This window comes from Rana temporaria, chromosome 3 (assembly GCF_905171775.1).
Source record: "Rana temporaria chromosome 3, aRanTem1.1, whole genome shotgun sequence".
In the NCBI taxonomy this organism is placed as follows: Eukaryota; Metazoa; Chordata; class Amphibia; order Anura; family Ranidae; genus Rana; species Rana temporaria.
The window spans coordinates 17,783,136-17,805,230 of record NC_053491.1 but is presented as its reverse complement, the minus strand read 5'-3'; the positions used below and the strand labels follow the sequence as shown (position 1 = coordinate 17,805,230).

The following is a 22,095-nucleotide window of genomic DNA, read 5'->3' as shown; positions in this document are numbered from 1 at the left end:
CGCTTTAACAGACAATTGCGCGGTCGTGCGACGTGGCTCCCAAACAAAATTGGCGTCCTTTTTCCCCCACAAATAGAGCTTTCTTTTGGTGGTATTTGATCACCTCTGCGGTTTTTATTTTTTGCGCTATAAACAAAAAGAATGCGACAATTTTGAAAAAAAATTGATATTTTTTAATTTTTGTTATAATAAATATCCCCCAAAAACATATATAACATTTGTTTTTCCCTCAGTTTAGGCCGATACGTATTCTTCTACCTATTTTTGGTAAAAAAAATCGCAATAAGCGTTTATCGATTGGTTTGCGCAAAACTTATAGCGTTTACAAAATAGGGGGTAGTTTTGTTATTTTTTTACTACTAATGGCGGCGATCAGCGATTTTTTTTCGTGACTGCGACATTATGGCGGACACTTCGGACAATTTTGACACATTTTTGGGACCATTGTCATTTTCACAGCAAAAAATGCATTTAAATTGCATTGTTTATTGTGAAAATGACAGTTGCAGTTTGGGAGTTAACCACAGGGGGCGCTGTAGGAGTTAGGGTTCACTTAGTGTGTGTTTACAACTGTAGGGGGGTGTGGCTGTAGGATGGACGTCATCGATCGAGTCTCCCTATAAAAGGGATCACTCGATCGATGCAGCCGCCACAGTGAAGCACGGGGAAGCCGTGTTTACATATGGCTCTCCCCGTTCTTCAGCTCCGGGGAGCGATCGCGAGGGGGCGGCTAGAAACGAATAGCCGCGCCCTTGTCCCGGATCGCTCCTGAAGCCACGGGAACCGCCGCATGTACCGGGGGGGTCCCGATCGGACCCCCGACCCACGTCTAGGCAGGGACATACAGGTACGCCAATGTGCCTGTACGTGCCATTCTGCCAACGTATATGTACATGCAGGGGTTCGGAAGTGGTTAATAGGTACACCTGTTCAATTGCTATTTAGCCAATCGCATGGCAGCAACTCGATGCGTTTAGGCATCTAGCCGCGGTGAAGACAACTTGCTGAAGTTCAAAGGGAGCATCAGTATGGGGAAGAAAGTGACTTTGAACGTGGCATGGTTGTTGGTGACACACGGGCTGGTCTGAATATTTCAAAAACTGCTGATCTACTGGGAATTTCACACGCAACTATCTCTCGGGTGTACAGAGAAAAATGGCCTGCGCGGGAGTCATCGGCGCTCCGGCCAGTCACAGCGCCGGAGCAGTGATACCCGGAAGTCATTACGGGTTTCATGGCGGCGACGGAGGACGTGTCCCAGGACCACTGCGGGGGCTTCGATCTAAGGTAAGTAATTGATAATGAGCTAGTATGCTAGTCAGTTTTTTTTATATATACCGTATTTTCCAGCGTATAAGATAACTTTTTAACACAAGAAATTCTTCTTAAAAGTCGTGGGTCGTCTTATACGATGGTACCTAACATGCAGACTCTCAGTCAGTCCATTTTTCAAAAGCCGCGCCTCGTGCTGTTCTGTGATAGGCGGAACACTCAGCTTCCCAGCAGAGCCCCTGTTCAGTGTTACTCCTATCACTGATGCCCTCTCGTCCTCGGTCTCGGACGAGAGGGCCTCCGTGATAGGCGGAACACTGAACACAGTGGGGGAGATTCAGAAAGAGATACGAAGGCGGATCTCCTGATTACGCCGTCGTATCTCTGAGATCCGACGGTCGGATCTATGCGGCTGATTCATAAGAATCAGTTACGCATAGATCTCCCTTAGATCCGTCGGATCTTAGGCTGCAATCTCCCGCCGGCCGCTAGGTGACACTTCGTTTTTTTAAGCGACGAATATGCAAATTCTGATTTCCGCCGATTCAGAAACGAACGCCCGCCCGTTGCTGTTTTTTTTACGTTGTTTGCGTTCGGCTTTTTCCGGCGTATACTTACCCCTGCTATATGCGGCGTATCCAATGTTAAGTATGGCCGTCGTTCCCGCGCCGAGTTTTGAATTTTTACGTCGGACGCGAATACGGATGGACGTAATTTACGTTCACGCCGTAAACATTGATGTTCTAGCGACGTCATTTGGAGCATGCGCACTGGGAAAAATCGCGGCAGGCGCAGTACGATCGGCGCGGGGACGTGCCTGATTTAAATAATACACTCCCCCTAGCCGCGGAATTTGAATTCCGCCGGGTGAGTTACGATCCGCCGGCGCAAGTTTCGAGGTAAGTGCTTTCTGAATACAGCACTTGCCTCAAAAAATTGTGCTGGCGGATCGTAAATAAGATAGATAACGCGGATCTAAAGATCCGCTGATCTATCTGAATCTAGCCCAGTGTCTGCTGGGAAGCTGAGTGTTCCGCCTATCACAGAACAGCACGAGGAGGAGGTACGGCTTTTGAAAAATGGACGCCCGCGGTCTGACTGAGATTCTGCATGTTAAGGATAAGGTAAGGGATCGTCGAGGCATGTAATGGTGGCACAGTGAGGCATGTGATGGTGGCACAGTGAGGCATGTGATGGTGGCACAGTGAGGCATGTGATGGTGGCACAGTGAGGCATGTGATGGTGGCACAGTGAGGCATGTAATGGTGGCACAGTGAGGCATGTAATGGTGGCACGGCTAGGCATGTAATGGTGGCACGGCTAGGTATGTAATGGTGGCACGGCGAGGCATGTAATGGTGGCGAGGTATGTAAGGGTGGCACGGCGAGGCATGTAATGGTGGCATAGTCTGGCATGTAATGGTGGCATAGTCTGGCATGTAATGGTGGCACAGTGAGGCATATAATGGCACAGTGAGGCATGTAATGGCACAGTGAGGTGAGGCGAGGCATGACTAGTAGGAAGGGGGTCGTCTTATACGGCGAGTATATCCCAAAACCAACATTTTAGATGGGAAAATTAGGGTGTCGTCTTATACGCCCAGTCGTCTTCTACACCGGAAAATACGGTATATTTTTCTACGGGTACACAACCGCTTTAAGGTGAAAAAACGTTTACCTTTACAACCCCGTTAAACTCACTCCATCCTCCGCTCCACCTGCAAACTGCGCTCCCCCACGATCCAGCGGTGGACTGTTCCTGATGTCCTCACAGCCACAGCAAGTCTATGGACGTGGTGACATGAGGAACAGTCCACCCCACAAGACTGATAGACTGCGGGGGGGGGGGGGGGGGCAGGAGCCACAGGAACCAGTCTTGGCCAGGGAGGATCAGATGATTAGGTAAGTATATCTCCGTTCTCCAATCCCCCTAGACAAAAACGAGCAGTTGACCCCGCGGTGCAGTCACAGCCCCGCTGTATGGGAGAATATTATTATTATTATTATTATTATTTTTTTTGCTTGGAGTAAAGCTTTAACTGAACAAAAATGAATTGGTCTAAAAACTGAAATGTGACGTTATGATGACACAATTGCTCCTTTTTATCTCTGAGGACTACAGAATCCCATCCACCTATTTTATGGTGAACGGAACGATTGAAAAGTTCCAAATGTTCCAAAAACTGTATAATGCATAGAATGTATTCTCTCCATATTTAACCACTTGCCGCCCAGAGGCCGTCATATGACGTCATGGGCTTTGTGGGGGTATGTCTGAATGATGGGTGCAGTTACAGGCATCATTCAAAGATCGGCATTTTCAGCTGGCGATTCCCTGCACCATAAGAACGATCATAGCGGCTGTGCCGCTGCTTCATCTTTCTTAAGGGTGGCGAAAGGGGATGTCCCCGCCACCCTCCGGTGCTTCTCCCTACTAACCGCTGCGATCGGTGAGTCGGAGAACGGATCCGCCGGTCCTGGATGCTGATCATAGAGATTTCCGGCGGGCCAGATGGTCGCCGGAGTCTCTATGATTGTACGAGGCCGGCGGCGATGTTATGACGTCACGCCCGGCCTCTGCAGTCAAAAAAACGTTGCTGCCTCGGCTGGGAAGCCAGGATTGCTTTTTTTTTTTTTTTATATATCATTATTTTAGACTTCACAGCTTGGAGGTGAGATGTGGTGTCTTATTGACCCCAAATCTCACTGTAAAGAGGACCTGTCATGTCATATTCTTATTACAACACAAGCCTTCAGATTTTCTCTTTAACCACTTAAGCCCCGGACCAAAATGCAACTAAAGGCCCAGGCCAGGTTTTGCGATTCGGCACTGCGTCGCTTTAACAGACAATTGCGCGGTCGTGCGACGTGGCTCCCAAACAAAATTGACGTCCTTTTTTTTCCCCACAAATAGAGTTTTCTTTTGGTGGTATTTGATCACCTCTGCGTTTTTTGCGCTATAAACAAAAATAGAGCGACAATTTTGAAAAAAATGCAATATTTTTTACTTTTTGCTATAAAAAATATCCCCCAAAAATATATAAAACATTTTTTTCCCTCCGTTTAGGCCGATACGTATTCTTCCAACTATTTTTGGTAAAAAAAATCGCAACAAGCGTTTATCGATTGGTTTGAGCAAAATTTATAGCGTTTACAAAATAGGGGATAGTTTTATTGCATTTTTATTAATTATTTTTTTTTTACTACTAATGGCAGCGATCAGCGATTTTTTTTCGTGGCTGCGACATTATGGCGGACACTTCGGACAATTTTGACACATTTTTGGGACCATTGTCATTTTCACAGCAAAAAATGCATTTAAATTGCATTGTTTATTGTGAAAATGACAGTTGCAGTTTGGGAGTTAACCACAAGGGGCGCTGAAGGAGTTATGTTTTCACCTAGTGTGTGTTTACAACTGTAGGGGGGTGTGGCTGTAGGACTGATGTCATTGATCGAGTCTCCCTATAAAGGGGATCACTCGATCGATGCAGCCGCCACAGTGAAGCACGGGGAAGCCGTGTTTACATACGGCTCTCCCCCTTCTTCAGCTCCGGGGAGCGATCGCGAGGGGGCGGCTAGAAACGAATAGCCGCGCCCTCATCCCGGATCGCTCTCACACGATTTCCAACCGCCGCATGTACCGGGGGGGTCCCGATCGGACCCCCGACCCGCGGAAAGGCAGGGACGTATATATACATGCGGCAGTCATTAAGTGGTTAAGTACAATGCAAAGTATAAATTGAATAATCTATTTGCTGTTTTTGTTTTTCTTCTAGCTTATCTATATATTGGGAAACTAATCTTTCCTAAAGTCATCTTTAACGTGATGTAAAGTCAAGCCCTTCACACACGGGCCAGAATCTCATCGGGGAAAAAAACTTTGTTTTTCCTGACTAGATTCTTGGCAAGAATCTCTTGCCGCCCGAGTGTACTGACACTCCATTCAAAAGAAGCGCGGTTCTTTTGAATGACAAGAACGCGGTGTCGTCATTGCATCATGTGCTCGTCACTTTCGATGCCGTCGCCGCCATCTTGCTGCACCCTACCAATGCCTAGGAAGCTACCGCGCATGCGTTGAAGTCATTTCGAGCATGCGCGGGTTTCCACGGCGACAGGTAAGTATACCAGGGTTTGACAAATTTGCTTGGAATCTAGGAGCCAGCTTAAAAAGTTAGGAGCCAAAAAACGCGCCCGTCCCGCCAAATTCACGCGCAGAAGTAACGCATACGTGAGTAGCGCCCGCATATGTAAACGGTATTCAAACCACACGTGTGAGTTATCCCTGCGATTGGTAGAGCGAGAGCAATAATTCTAGCCCTAGACCTCCTCTGTAACTCAAAACATGCAACCTGTAGATTTTTTTTAAACTTCGCCTATGGAGATTTTAAAGGGTAAAAGTTTGTCGCCATTCCACGAGCGGACGCAAGTTTGAAGCGTGACATGTTGGCTATCAATTTACTCGGCGTAACATTATCTTTCATAATATTAAAACAAAATTGGGCTAACTTTACTGTTGTCTTATTTTTTTATTTAAAAAAGTGTATTTTTCCCCCAAAAAAGTGTGCTTGTAAGACCGCTCGCAAATACGGTGTGACAGAAAGTATTGCAACGACCGCCATTTTATTCTCTAGGGTGTTAGGATAAAAAATATATATAATGTTTGGGGATTCTAATTAGAGGGAAGGAGATGGCAGTGAAAAAACACATTAGAACTGCTGTTTTTTGCTACTTGTAATGTAATGTAACCTGTAATGCCAACGTCCACCACAAGATGGCCACTCCTAGATTCTTTCTGATGGCCTCAGCTTCCTTCTGTGAAGGCCGCAAAGCCGCAATTAGCGGCGGGTACTTAAGCCTGTACTTCTAAGTTTCTATGAGAATTTTGTGATTGGGATTAGTTCTACTTTAACCTTGAATGTGATGAGCAGTTCGCAGTTCCTGGCCTCTCTGGGCAATTAATAATTCATAGGAGAAGCTCCTGAAAGAAGCAATCTGTAACCATTAGATGCATTCCCTTGTAATAATTTGATTTGTTCCTGATTCTAAAATAGATCTATCCCTGTCTTGCCTGATGCAGGATACATTACTGTAACATCTGACAGTCAGCCAGCCAAGTCAACATGCTGTGCTGTGGTCCTAGGACTGCAAATTACACCCCATGTCCACTAGGGTATGCCTTTCAGTGCTTGTTTTGCTTTCTGTTATGTGTGCCGTTTCTCGGTACAGGTGAATTAAGCAGTCACCTACAGCAGGGGTGGGCAACCTGGGGCCCTCCAGCTGTTGTGGAACTACATTTCCCATGAGGCATTGCAAGGCTGGCAGTTACAATTACTCCCAGAGGCATGACGGGACTTCAGCTGGGAGGTCCTATAGGGCAGGGGTCGACAAATCCCGGGCGCCAGGTCGCCATGGCGACTAGAAATAGGGTCCTGGCGACTTGGCTTGGAAGGGGGGCAAAAAAAACAAAAAACAAAAAAAATAATTTTTTTTTTTTGTGAGCTGGCACCATCTGGTGGTGAGCCGTTGGTATTGCAAGTTATTACCACCAGATGTGTGAGCTGGCGCCATCTGGTGGTGAGCCGTTGGTATTGCAAGTTATTACCACCAGATGTGTAAGCTGGCGCCATCTAGTGGTGGCCGTTGGTATTACAAGTTAAGCATTACAAGTTAAACAGCAATTCTAATGAAATTTTTCACTATTTTCACTGCCATCTTCTTCCCTCTAATTAGAACCCCCAAACATTATATATATTTTTTATCCTAACACCCTAGAGAATAAAATGGCGATCGTTGCAATACTTTCTGTCATGCCGTATTTGCGCAGCGGTCTTGCAAGCGCACTTTTTTGGGAAAAAATTACACTTTTTTTAATTAAAAAATAAGACAACAGTAAAGTTATCCCCATTTTTTTTAATATTATGAAAGATAATGTTACGCCGAGTAAATTGATACCCAACATGTCACGCTTCAAAATGACGTCCGCTCGTGGAATGGCGACAAACTTTTACCCTTTAAAATGTCCATAGGCGACGTTTAAAAAAATCTACAGGTTGCATGTTTTGAGTTACAGAGGAGGTCTAGGGCTAGAATTATTGCTCTCGCTCTACCAATCGCGGCGATACCTCACATGTGTGGTTTGAACACCGTTTACATATGCGGGCGCTACTCACGTATGTGTTCGCTTCTGCGCGTAAGCTCGTCGGGACGGGGCGCGTTTTCTGGCTCCTAACTTTTTTAGCTGGCTCCTAGATTCCAAGCAAATTTGTCAACCCCTGCTATAGGGTAGGGTGACCAGACATCCCCAGTTTCAGGGGACAGTCCCCTGATTGAGGACACTGTCCCCGGACCAAGTCTGTCCCTGATTTTGTCCCCAGATTGGATTTAATAGGGGGCAGGGGCAATTTCAAAGACACTGGCCCAGATTCAAGAAGCAATTGCGCCCGTGTAACCATAAGTTACACGGCGCAATTGCTTACTTGCTCCGGTGTAACGAGTGCTCCTGATTCAGGAACCTCGTTACACCGACTGCAGCCTAAAATCTGCGCGGCATAAGGCTCTTATGCCTCGCAGATTTTAGGCTGCATTCTTGCGTGTGCCGCTAGGGGGCGCTCCCATTGTGATCAGCGTGTAGTATGCAAATTGCATACTACCAACTGATTCACAAACTTGCGCGGGCCACTTTACGGCAACTTTAGCGCAAGGCTGCCCCTTCTAATAGTAGAGGCAGCCCATGCTAAAGTATAGCCGCCGCTCCCGCGACGTGAAATTTGAATTTCACGTCGTTTGCGTAAGTGATTCGTGAATGGCGCTGGACGCCGTTCACTTTGAAGCAAATGACGTCCTTGCGACGTCATTTGCCGCAATGCACGTCGGGAAAGTTTCCCGACGGAGCATGCGCTGTACGCTCGGCGCGGGAGCGCGCCTAATTTAAATGATTCCCGCCCCCGGCGGGATCATTTACATTGCGCATGCTTACAAACAGTGTCAGAAAGGGCTTTGTCTTCATGTGGTTAGAGTGGGTGATGTATGACATAAGCTTCTGAATGTTGTGCATAAAATGCCAGGACAATACGAAACCCCCCCCCCCAAATGACCCCATTTTGGAAAGTAGACACCCCAAGCTATTTGCTGAGAGACACGTCGAGTCCATGGAATATTTTATATTTTGACACAAGTTGCGGGAAAAATATATATATATATATATATTTTTTTTTTTTTTTGCGCAAAGTTGTCACTAAATGATATATTGCTCAAACATGCCATGGGCATATGTGGAATTGCACCCCAAAATACTTTTCAAGAAAATACTGTAAGTCACCGCATGCCCAATAACAGTGAGCTGTGAGCGTGCAGGACAATTTTCCAACGCGTTTCAAATGATATACATTCTTCCTCAGGGAAAAGTTGTACAGTATCAATTTCTACAAGGAATAAAAAACAGAATAAATAGATAATCAAGAAACAACCAAAAGCAAAAAACATGTTAGGCATAGAGGGGGCTGTCATCCACGAAATCCCCCCAACATAAGTTGACAGAAATCACGACCCTCTCTTCAGAAGAGACATGCGCCCAAGCGTCCGGGGTGTGTGCTCCCAAGAACCCAAGCAAAAAGCGTCAAGAAGGGCACCAACGATAGAAAAAATTGGCATTTTGACTTGACAAAAATAAAATGTGACAAAAATAAAAAGAATAAAAAGTATTAAAAATGTTTGCTTGTCTTAAACAAAGGTTTTACTGTATACTTATTGGGATGTTTTTCTTTCTCCAAAAACATTTCGCTGAATACTTATTGGCCAAAATTTATGAAGAATCTTTTTTTTAATTGGGTAAGATTTATCAGAAAGTTAAAAATATTGTTTATAGTGCAAAAAAAAAAAGCAGAGGTGATCAAATACCACTAAAAGAAAGCTCTACCTCCTCGGCTGTAGGTGACTCTGTGCCATTATTACCCCCTCGCCTGTAGGTGGCTCTGTGCCATTATTACCCCCTCGCCTGTAGGTGACTCTGTGCCATTATTACCTCCTCGCCTGTAGGTGGCTCTGTGCCATTATTACCTCCTCGCCTGTAGGTAGCTCTGTGCCATTATTACCTCCTCGCCTGTAGGTGACTCTGTGCCATTATTACCTCCTCGCCTGTAGGTGGCTCTGTGCCATTATTACCTCCTCGCCTGTAGGTGACTCTGTGCCATTATTACCTCCTCGCCTGTAGGTTGCTCTGTGCCATTATTACCTCCCCACCTGTAGGTTGCTCTGTGCCATTATTACCTCCCCACCTGTAGGTGGCTCTGTGCCATTATTACCTCCTCGCCTGTAGGTGGCTCTGTGCCATTTATTTAGGTACAGTGTCGCACAACCGCGCAATTGTCAGTTAAAGTAACGCAGTGCCGTATGGCAAAAAATGGCCTGGTCAGGAAAGGGGGTACATTTTCTGGAGGTCGAGTGGTTTAAGGCTCTTAACCACTTAAGGACCGCCTAACGCCGGCAGAATGGCACCGCTGGGCACAATCACGTACCTGTACGTGACTGTATAAAGCCTAGCGGTGGATCGCAGGCGCGCGCCCGCGGCGCTTCCGTGACCCGGTCCGAAGCTCCGTGACCTCGGCCGCGGGACTCGCGGACCTGATCACCGCTAGAGTCCCGCGATCGGTCCCCCGGAGCTGAAGAACGGGGAGAGCTGTGTGTAAACACGGCTTCCCCGTTCTTCACTGTGGCGCTGTCATCGATTGTGCGTCCCTATATTAGGGAACACACAATCGATGACATCAGACCTACAGCCACACCCCCCTACAGTTGTAAACACACATGAGGTCACACTTAACCCCTTCAGCGCCCCCTTGTGGTTAACTCCCAAACTGCAAATGTCATTTTCACAGTAAACAATGCATTTTAAATGGTCCCAAAAATGTGTCAAAATTGTCCGAAGTGTCCGCCATAATGTCGCAGTCACGAAAAAAATCGCTGATCGCCGCCATTAGTAGTAAAAAAAAAAAAATTAATAAAAATGCCATAAAACTATCCCCTATTTTGTAAACGCTATAAATTTTGCGCAAACCAATCGATAAACGATTATTGCGATTTTTCTTTTACCAAAAATATGTAGAAGAATACGTATCGGCCTAAACTGAGGTAAAAAATTTTTTTTTATGTTTTTTGGGGATATTTATTATAGCAAAAAGTAAAAAATTCTGAATTTTTCTAAATTGTCGCTCTATTTTTGTTTATAGCGCAAAAAATAAAAACCGCAGAGGTGATCAAATACCACCAAAAGAAAGCTCTATTTGTGGGGAAAAAAGGGACGCCAATTTTGTTTGGGAGCCACGTCGCACGACCACGCAATTGTCAGTTAAAGCGACGCAGTGCCGAATTGCAAAAAGGGGCCTGGTCTTTTACCTGCATTTTGGTCCGGGTCTTAAGTGGTTAAGGTTAATTTGGCCAAAGCCTGGTTTTGTATTGGTTTGACGTAAAGAGGGCTTGGCGTCGGTCAACCTGTCCATTGCAATGTGGCATTGGTCTTGGAAATCGGGTGAAATTGTGTTTTTTTTTTTTCTCAGATCTTTGATGTGTCACAAAGCCATTGCTGTGTCTTATGGCAGTTTTGGAGATTTCTTTTTTTTTTTTTTACTTTTGACATTCCCGTTCTGTGGGGTACAAGCAGAGTTGTCCGTTTCCACTCACAGTGAAGGGGGTTTCCATGTTATTGCTGAAAGTACAGACACTTATTTATTTATTTTTGTGTCATTCCCATTTCTGAAAACAATGATAAATGGAATTATTGTATCTTTTGGTGAATTGAGCTTTTTGTCATCTGTAAATGAACACTTGTACATACAGAACTTCTCTTATTTAACAAAACTTATTTTTAACAAGTCTGTCAGTCCATGCTAAAGAAAACGTGAAATGGGGAAGTATGTTTGTTCTGGGTCAGTGACTCCGAAAGAATTGAGTATAATATACAGGGCCTTGAAAAAGTATTCATACCCCGTGAAGTTTTCCACATTTTGTCGCGTTCAACAAAAAACGTAAATGTATTTTATTGGGATTTTATGTGATAGACCAACACAAAGTGTCACTTAATTGTGACGTGGAAGGTAAAAAATAAATGGTTTTCAAAGGGCCAGATTCTCGTAGATCGGCGTAAAAATGGGCGGGCGTAACGTATCTGATTTACGTTACGCCGCCGCAAGTTTTTCAGGCAAGTGCTTTATTCACAAAGCGCTTGCCTGTAAAGTTGCGGCGGCGTAGCGTAAATCACCCGGCGGAATTCAAATTCGGCGGGTAGGGGGCGTGTTTCATTTAAATGAAGCGCGTTCCCGCGCAAAACGAACTGCGCATGCGCCGTCCCTAAAATTTCCCGGTGTGCATTGCTCTAAATGACATCGCAAGGACGTCATTGGTTTCTTTTTTTTTCAAATAACAATTTTATTAGACACATGGTAACCCCCGAGTCTTAGAGGAGACAATACAAAAAGAAAACTTCAGAACATTAGGAAAAACAGTGCATATGGTATTGCAGCACATTACAAGGCAGAGTCATTGGTTTCGACGTGAACGTAAAGTACGTCCAGCACCATTCACGGACGACTTGCGCAAACGACGTAATTTTATAAATTTTCGACGCGGGAACGACGGCCATACTTAACATTAACTGCGCCTCATAGACCCAGGGGCAACTTTACGCCGGGAAAAGCCTAACGTAAACGTCATAACGTTACTGCGTCGGCCACGCGTACGTTCGTGAATTAGTGTATCTAGATCATTTGCATACTCGACGGGGAAATCGACGGAAGCGCCACCTAGCGGGCAAAAAAAAAATTGCATTTAAGATCCGACGGCGTAAGAGACTTACGCCTGTCGGATCTAATGGATATCTATGCGTAACTGATTCTAAGAATCAGTCGCATAGATACGACGGCCCAGATTAGGACTTACGACGGCGTACATGGCGCTGCGCCGTCGTAAGCCCTTTGAGAATCTAGGCCAAAGTTTTTTACAAACAAATATGTGAAAAGTGTGTGGTGTGCATTTGTATTCAGCCCCCTTTACCCCTAACAAATCTAGTGGAAACAATTGCCTTGAAAAGTCACCTAATTAGTAAAAAAGAGTCCACCTGTGTGTAATTAAATCTCAGTATAAATACAGCTGTTCTGTGAAGCCCTCAGAGGTTTGAGAACCTAAGGCCCCTTTCACACGGGGCGGATCAGTAATGATCCGCCCCCCTCCGTGAACCTCCGTATGCTCAGCGGGGATCGCTCCGTTGATCCCCGCTGACCTGGCGGATGACACACTGTGCAGGGACCGCCCTATCTTTTCTCCTCTCTCACCGTCTGTCCGTGTTCATCACATCCGTAGACGGAAGGAAAAATTTGGGGCCGGATTCACGTAGAATCGTGCAAATCTGCGGCGGCGTAACGTATCGCATTACGTTACGTTACACCGCCGCAAGTTTTACGGGCAAGTGCTTGATTCACAAAGCACTTGCCTATAAATTTACGGCGGCGTAGCGTAAATTCCGCCGGCGCAAGCCCGCCTAATTCAAATGATCCGGGTAGGGGGCGTGGATCATTTAAATTAGGCGCGTTTCCGCGCTGAACGTACTGCGCATGCGTCGTTCCTAAATTTCCCGCCGTGCATTGCGCTAAATCACGTCGCAACGACGTAATTTTTTTTAACTTCGACGTGACTTGCGTACATCCCTATTTACGGACGACTTGCGCAAAAAAAATTGAAATTCGACGCGGGAACGACGGCAATACTTTAACATGGCATGTGTATCTATACACCACAGAATAGCAGGTTTAACTATACGCCGGGAAAAGCCGACTAGCGACGACGTAAGAGAATGCGACGGACGCGCGTAGCTTCGTGGATCGCCATAAAAAGCTAATTGGCATACCCGACGCGGAAAACGACGCAAACTCCACCCAGCGGGCGCCGAAGTATTGCACCTACGATCCGAAGGCGTACGAAGCCGTACGCCTGTCGGATCGAAGCCAGAAGCCGTCGTATCTTGGTTTGAGGATTCAAACTAAAGATACGACGCGGCAAATTTGAAAGTACGCCGGCGTACGTACTTCTTCTGTGAATCTGGCCCAGGGTTTTCCTCCGTATGCAGAATCTGAGGAGTGCGGAGGCGGGCGATATCCGGGTGTCAGCGGATGTTCATCCGCTGACACCCGCAATCTCATAGGGACCGATGTATGTCCCTTTTTCATCCGCACACGGATGGATGAAAGAGCGGACATACGGTCCGCAGGTGTGAAAGGGGCCTAATGCCCTGTACACACGATAGGATTTTCCGTCAGAAAAAGTTGGATGTGAGCTTTTGGTCGGATATGTTGTATGTTGTATGCTCCATCCAACATTTTCTGTCATGTCTGTAATTTCCGCCAGCAAAAGATCGAGAGCAGGTTCTCCTATTTTTCTGACGGAAAAAGTTCTTGTCGGAAATTCCGCTCGTCTGTATGCAAAAAAAACACACATGCCCAGAATCAAGCAGAAGAGCCGAACTGCCTATTGAACTTCATTGATCTTGGCTCGTCGTACGTCTTGTACGTCACCGCGTTCTTGACGATCGGAATTTCAGACAGGATTTGTGTGACGGTGTGTATGCAACATTCATATGAGCCAACATTCTGTCAGAAAAAAGACAGTCTTCTTGTCGGAATTTCCAATCTTGTGTACGGACATTAGTGAACAAACAGCATCATAAAGGCCGAGGAACACACCAGACAGGTCAGGGATAAAGTTGTGGAGAAGTATAAAGCAGGGTTGGGTTATAAAAAAATCTCCCAAGCTTTGAACATCTCACTGAGCTTCTGTTCAATCCATCATCTGAAAATGGAAAGAGTATGGCACAACTGCAAACCTACCAAGACATGGCCGTCCACCTAAACTGACCGGGCCGGGCAAGGAGAGCATTCATCAGAGAAGCAGCCAAGAGGTCCATGGTAACTCTGGAGGAGCTGCAGAGATCCACAGCTCAGGGGGGAGAATCTGTCCACAGCTCAGGGGGGGGGGGGAAATCTGCCCACAGGACAACTATTAGTGGTCTCTCCACAAATCTGCCCTTTATGGAAGAGTGACAAGAAGAAAGCCATTGGGGTAGATTCAGAGAGCAATTACGCCTGCGTATCCATAGATACGCAGCGTAATTGCTAAGTAGCGCCGGCGTATCTACTTTCTGTATTCAGAAAGATAGATACGCCGACTTTAGCCTAAGATACGACTGGCATAAGTCTCTTATGCCGTCGTATCTTAGGGTGCATTCTGACGCTGGCCGCTAGGTGGCACACCCGTAGTTGTCAGCGTAGAGTATGCAAATTGCATACTTACGCCGATTCACAAACGTACGTGCGCCCGGCGGTCGTTTTTTACATCGTTTGCGTACGTCGGTTTCTTCGTAAGGCTGCTCCTGCTATTAGGAGGCGCAGCCAATGGTAAGTATGGACGTCGTTCCCGCGTCGCGATTTCCAAATTTTACGTCGTTTGCGTAAGTCGTTCGTGAATGGCGCTGGACGCCATTTACGTTCACGTCGAAGCCAATGACGTCCTTGCGACGTTATTTACCGCAATGCACGTCGGGAAATTTTTAAGGGACGGCGCATGCGCAGTACGTTCGGCGCGGGAACGCGCCTAATTTAAATGATCCACGCCCCCTACGGGATCATTTGAATTACACGCGCTTACGCCGGCCCCTTTTACGCTACGCCGCCGCAAATTTACAGGCAAGTGCTTTGTGAATCAAGCACTTGCCAGTAAAACTTGCGGCCGCGTAACGTACATGTCATACGTTATGCCGCCGCAGTTTTGCGCGCCCCTACCTGAACCCACCCCAATGTTAAAAGAAATGCAAGTGGTGAGAGATTGGCATAAAAGTGGAGACCAAAGTGTCACTGGGATGCTGTAAAAACCAATAGCTAATAAAATAAAAACAAAGGAATGTTCATAAAGTTCATAGGATCCGTGTGCTAGACACTCTGTGGCAGCTCTGTGAGCAAGCAGGTGAAGTACAAAAAAGGCATGTAGTACTACAGGATATCCCCATCTGTCCCTGGTGTATGCAGAGTCCCATGCGGCTGTAGGCTCTGGGGGACGCAGCCGGTGGATTCCGGTGCTTTCTGGGGCTGTGGAACGCACGGGCTATAGATCCTGACGTTACTTCCAGGATGTGGGGGGTTGTGAGTAGATTTCTGGATGAATTAAAGCGGAGTTCCGGCTACAATTTCACTTTTTATATATAAATACCCCTGTAATAGACAAGCTTAATGTATTCTAGTAAAGTTAGTCTGTAAACTAAGGTCCGTTTTGTTAGGTTGTTACAGCATTTAGACACTTTATAAAATAGAAATTGACTGGGGCCATCTTAAGTGTGGGCATCATGAAGCCAGACTGTATGACTTCCTGGATTTCAGCCTTGCAGATCTCGCACATGCTCAGTGCTGCACAAGCAGTGTCAGATCAGGTTTCAGCACCTGTGCTGTCCAAGTCACATGATTCTTTGAGACTGGGGAGTGCACAGACTCCTGGAAAGTTACACCCACTACATTCCCAGGAGTCTGTGCGGTGTAGGTTAGGAAGCATTAAGCACCTAGGTGCAGGAAGTGGGAAGATTAACTATTCTGCCTAGCAACAACACTTTGAAGGCAATTAAACTCCACTTTAATTTATTAAATTATAAAATTCTACACTCAGATTGGCATGTGTGTTTTCTTCCCATACAAGTCCCATTTGCAGTTTGCGAGAAGCCATGTGGGGGACAAAGTAAACATGTGAAAGAAGGTGCTCTGGTCAGATGAGACCAAAACTGAACTTTTTGACCTGAAAGCAAAACGCTATGTGTGGTGGAAAACTAACACTGCACATCACCCTGAACACACCATCCCAACCGTGAAACATGGTGGTGGCTGCATCATGTGGTGGGGATGCCTTTCTTTATCAGGGACAGGGTAGCTGGTCAGAGTTGATGGGAAGCAGGATGGAGCCAAATACAGGGCAGTCTTAGACGAAAACCTTTTAATCCCTGTACACACGGGCCAGAATCTTGTCAGGAAAAAACCCTTGTTTTTCCTGACGAGATTCTTGGCAAGAATCTCTTGCCGCCCGAGTGTACAGACACTCCGTTCAAAAGAACCGCAGTTCTTTTGAATGGCAAGAACGCGGTGCTGTCATCGCGTACAACAAGCATGCGCTTGTCACGTTGGATGGCGTCGCCGCCATCTTGCTGCACCCTACCTATGCCTAGGAAGCTACCGCTCATGCGTCAAAGTAATTTCGAGCATGCACGGGTTTCCACAGCAACAGGCAACACTCTCGGGTTTCTCGTCAGGAAAACGCTGCCGAGAATCACGACGAGAAAATCGAGAGCAGGTTCTTTTTTTTTCTCATCGAGATTTTAGGCAGTTTTCTTGACGAGAAACCTGAAAGCCTCGTAGACACGCTCGGTATACTCGGCAAGAAAGCTGTGCCAGCAATTTTCTTGCTGGTTCTTGGCAAGTAAACCGAGCGTGTGTACGAGGCTTTAGAGTCTGCAAAAGACTTGAGACGGGGGCGGAGGTTCACCTTCTAGCAAGACAACGACCCTAAACATACAGACAGAGATACAATGAAATGGTTTAGATCAAAGCATATTCATGTGTTAGAATGGTCCAGTCAAAGTCCAGACCTAAATCCCATTGAGAATCTGTGGCGAGAATTGAAAATTGCTGCTCACAGATGCTCTCCATCCAATCTGAGAGCGCTCGACTGACTCGGGGGGGGGATTGCTGAATACAAATGCATGCCACAGTTTTCAGACATTTATTTTGTAAAGAGTTGAAAACCATTTATCATTTTCCTTCCACTTCACAATTATGTGCCACTTTGTGTTGGTCCATCACATAAAATCCCAATAAAATACATTTACGTTTTTGGTTGCAACATGACAAAATGTGGAAAAGTTCGAGGGGTATGAATATTTTTTCAAGGCACTGTACAAGCAACTAGCATTTCTCCTCCATTCAAGGACACAGCAATCTTTGAAGACATCACAGATCTTTTAAAAAACAGCTATTGGGTTACAGTGGTGCCTGCAGGAGTAGGGCCATAGGCATGTGTGCTGGGGGTGCCTAGGCACACCCTAATCACCCCATGCGCATTAGCATTATGGTTCTGTGTGCCAACAGGAAGATAAGAAAGACCTCCCTCTTACTGGTTTTGCCATAAGAGAAGTGTTTACGCACTTCTCTTTCACTGTGCCGGTGACTTGTCGGTATGGTTCCCCTATCGAGATGGTTCCTGTAAGGCAGGGGTGCCCAACCTTTTGAAGATCGAGGGCCACTTAAGCAACTTGGTAACCAGTCGGGGGCCACAATGAGCGTAGCGGGTGGATGACAGGTCACGGCTACTCTATAGGCCCTCTGATCCGCCCAGATGAAAAGGGACGAACTCCCTTCTGTTTTTCGGATTGGAGGTAGGTGGGCATAAACGGACATCTGGTGCTCTATAGAGGTGAATTGAGGGCCCGATTTTGGTCGGGCTGATCGTGTGAAAAGGGCTTTAGACTGCTTTCACACTGATGTTCTGTGGTTTACCCACACCCCGGGTGCAGCGTAGTGCACCTGTGTCTATCCTGGGGGTTAGCTGAACTTTGCCTGTGTAAAAGCCGGCGCTGTAGAGGAAGCATCGGCTTATGGGGCTCTGCTCCGCAGCCGCTTTCTTCCTCTACCACCAGATTCATTCACCACACTGATGCTGTGGTATGGTCGGTCAGCAACCTGTGATCTGGGCTTGCCAACCCACCATTCCAGAGCAGGAGGTCGCGGGCCACATCAGAGGGCTCCGCAGGCCACTGGTTGGCCACCCCTGCTGTAAGGACTGCGCATGTGCAATCCTTGCCGACGGAAATCTCCGAACCTCGGCCGGCATCCAGGCTCATTCCTTAACATCCCCGTGGATTGGAGAATGTTAAAAAAAGAGCCAGGAGGCCGAGCGAGCGTAGCGAGCCATCCGAGCGAAGCGAGGACGTGAGGCAGACTGGCCACTTACCTCAAATTCCACGTCGCCCTGGAGGTTCGGTGAATTCCGTCGACAAGGATTGCGCCCGCGCAGTCTTTACAGGAACCATCTCGATAGCCGGAACCATATCGTCAGATCACCGGCAGGGCGATCAATGTGTAGACACACACGCGCACACACACGTGTCTGAGCTTTAGGGTGCACGTGCTAATGCAATAGGCTGTGCACAACTATGAGTAGGGCACTAAGTACAAAACAATATTAAGCACAGTCTATGGGCGGTCCCTGCTGGTGGCCAATCTTGCCTGCAAGCTGTCATCTGTACTGTGTCAATCATCAGCAACCGAGGCATCTCCTGTGGTCTCGAGTATTCATACTTTGGGGCAGGGAATGCTTTGGCAAATTACGTGATGACAGTTTCCTGGCAGGATTGTTTTGGTGGGCTCAGACTAGGATCCCTATGTGCCAGAGCTCATCCCCACTGGTGACCAAACCACCCATGTGCTCCAGGCAGCTAAGCCAAGTTGATGGGACCAAATTCCCCCAGATGGGACGTTAGTTCCTGCTTTCCTGGGATTTTTGCTCTCTTTCCGCCCAGGTTCACACTGAGCTGCGGGAATGAAGCCGTGCGAGTTCAGCTGAACTTGCACGATTTCACTCCCGCTTGTCAGTCCCGATTTTGGCCGCCATTACAGAGACATCTGTGTAGGTTTCTGCTCAGCTGTCAATGTAAATCGCGGGCCTGAAATTTCAAAAAGTAATACAGAAACGACTTTTTGAAATTAGTGCAGTGCCGCAGATGCGGCATCGCACCGATTAGGATGGTGCCATTGCCGGCAAATGCTGCTGATTTGACGTGTCAATTTGCATGTCAAAACTTACCAGGGCTTACTGTGCAATCTTCAATCAACCTGCTGGCTGGGTGAAAAGCTTAAAAGAGTTCGGGGGAAAAAAAAAGGAAATATCATACTTCCTTAGATGGCTGCAGAACCGATCCCAGCTATCTCGACACTAAGAACTGAGCATATAAAGACTGCTGATCGCTCAGTTCTCGGTATTCAGTGAGCAGAGAGTGGTGGCTGTCGGTCTCTGGCTCTCTACTCTGCCCCTCCAGTGCTCACTGGAGTGTGGGGCTGAGGAGGGGCCGGGAACGGCTGGCTAAGGCTCTCAGCAGCACACTGAGGCCCGTACACACGATATAATCCATCCGCTGAAAAATCTCAGCGGATCGGTTTCAGCGGATAGATTCTATGGTGTGTACATTCTCGCGGATATTTATCCGCGGAAATTTCCCAATTCCAGCAGATAAAAATTTGTAGACATGTCTACAAATCTATCCGCTTGAATTGGCTCCCGCGGATCGATCCGGTGGTCTGTACAGACTCATCGGATCGATCCGTCCGAACCCATCCCTCGCATGCGTCGTAATGATTCGACGCATGCGTGGATATCCTTATATGACAGCGTCGCGCACGTCGCCGCGTCATCATCGCGGCGACGGCGCGACACGTCACTGCGATGGGGATTCGGCGCGGATTTCAATCCGATGGTGTGTACACTCCATCGGATTAAAATCCGCAGATGATTTATCCGCGGATACGGTCCGGCGGACCGTATCCGCGGATAAATTCTATCGTGTGTACGGGGCCTCAGAGGGTGAGGCAGCTGTTGTTCCAGGCATCTGGGTGGATCCTGAATGTAAAGTCGGGATCTTTCCAGAGTCTGGACTGGGTGAGTGATGCCAGCCAACAGTGGACTTTAGCCTGCTGTCGGCTGATAAACAAACGGTCACAGGAGTGCAGAACAAAGTGCACTACTGTGATACATAGAAGTACAGACAAAATAGCTTTAGACCTACATCTCCTATAATAATACAGATCCTTGCGGTCCCCCCAGTCCAGCCACTGAGTGCATGAGTCTTCTCTCCCTTTCGTTGAAGGACAGTGGAGATCTTGAAATGTTGACCATTGGGACATCTAAAAACAAGTAGGTAGATTCAGTAAGAGTTAGGCCTGCTTATCAGTAGATAAGCCGGCCTAACTCAGAATCTACGCCGACTTATGTTTAAGTGTATTCTCAAACAGAGATACGCTTAAATAGGTAGATTATCAAAAAGTGAAAAAATTCAGCGCTGGGATATAAAGATTAAACTAAAATACAAGTATGCAAGCCAGCACTGAGGATAAATTCAAAAAAATTCCCAAAGCATATAGTAGTGAATAAGTGCAGCGCAAAAAATTAAAATAAATTACAATAAACGATAATATATATGAAACAATATAACAATAATAATTGGCCAGTGAGATAAATGTCCAAGTGTCCAAACAATCCTTAAATAGGTGTAAAACACACACTGAAATCCAACAGGAGTGAGAGTGAAGAGGAAGCACCAAAAGAAATCCACCACCGCAGATAAGATGGACTCTCACCTCATTGCTTCGACCCAAAAGAGTCACAAAGCATGTCAGCAAAACCCTCAGTCAGATCCAGCCTCCATACGGAACCACCATACCACAGGGATATCAGCAGGCCACCATATATAAAGGATACACAAAAGAAAATCTAGTGCTCTCTGTATGCTGGTTTTATTGAAGGAGAGGTAAAAAGGAATGGCACTCACATTTAAAAACACTCGCGGAGCCGAGTGTATACTGTAACAGTAGAGATCTCAGCAACGATGATCGGGGTGACGTCTTGCGTAGCTCCTCCCCTTACGTACGCGTTACGTCCCGGGGGCGGGACTTCATCAGCGTCAGGTGGAGCGAGTACACTCGACGTCCCCAATGGCCAAATCTATATAGTAGTCCTGTGCGCCCAGCAGCCAATCAGAGCCCTCGTTGATGCGGCCACTCAGAGACTCACAAAATAGGAACATCCGGGTCATGACATTCATGGATGCGGCCAATAGTGAATTAACATTGAGCAACAACATCCGGGGCAGGCTAGTGGAGTCACAGGAAATGAATAGCTATGATAATAATAAAGCAAAACGGGACCCCATCAGGCTTAATGGCAAAAAGGAATTAAAGCCAAAACCTCATTCAAACAGGTCCAGCAGCTAATAATAGCTAATTCACGCACATAATAGATAATTTAAAAAACATATTTATAAAAAGGCAGACGTCATCCACGATCATCATCACTTTACAATGGCTATTTATAGCACTAAATAATACATTAAAAAATACATTAAAAAATGTAAAGGACCTGTTCAAGTCACTTAATACTAACCAATTGCTGCATTAAAATTACATTAAATAATATAAACACATATTATAAGCTAAATTTATCATATATTAAAACTGATAGTTTAAAATTATTTTATTAAAATCAATACACTGTTACCCCTGATAATTTACCGATTGGAAATAAAACAATTTAAGTCGAACTCCACGTTAAGGCCCCTAGGGGAGGCAACCTTGAGCTCATAGATCCAATACGATTCGCGACGGCTTAGTTGGCGAATGAAGTGACCACCCCTCCAGTGTTTGGACACTTTTTCTATTCCCCAGAATTTTAAACCTTTGGGGTTACGGTCATGATACTGTCTGAAGTGTTTAGACACACTATGTGTTCTGACCCCTCTTTTAATACAGCTAATGTGTTCTCCTACACGAATATGTAAAGCACGTGAAGTCCGACCGACATACTGCAACCCGCATTCACACTCCAACATATAAATGACTCCTTCAGTGTCACAAGTGACAAGCTGTTTGATGGTATATTCTGTGCGAGTTACAGTAGAACTAAATTGTTTCCGTTTTTTGATGTTATTCTTCACGTGTTTACATGTGGCACACCTCCCACAGGCATAAAAGCCTGATAAAAA

At 46.3% G+C, this 22,095-nt stretch overlaps 1 protein-coding gene across 1 annotated transcript in view; it reads left to right on the top strand.

Annotated features, from left to right (window-relative positions):
- LRRK1 (leucine rich repeat kinase 1) overlaps positions 1-22,095 on the top strand; it is a 305,999-nt gene that overhangs the window by 21,847 nt on the left and 262,057 nt on the right. The gene's annotated exons all lie outside the window — the stretch shown is intronic.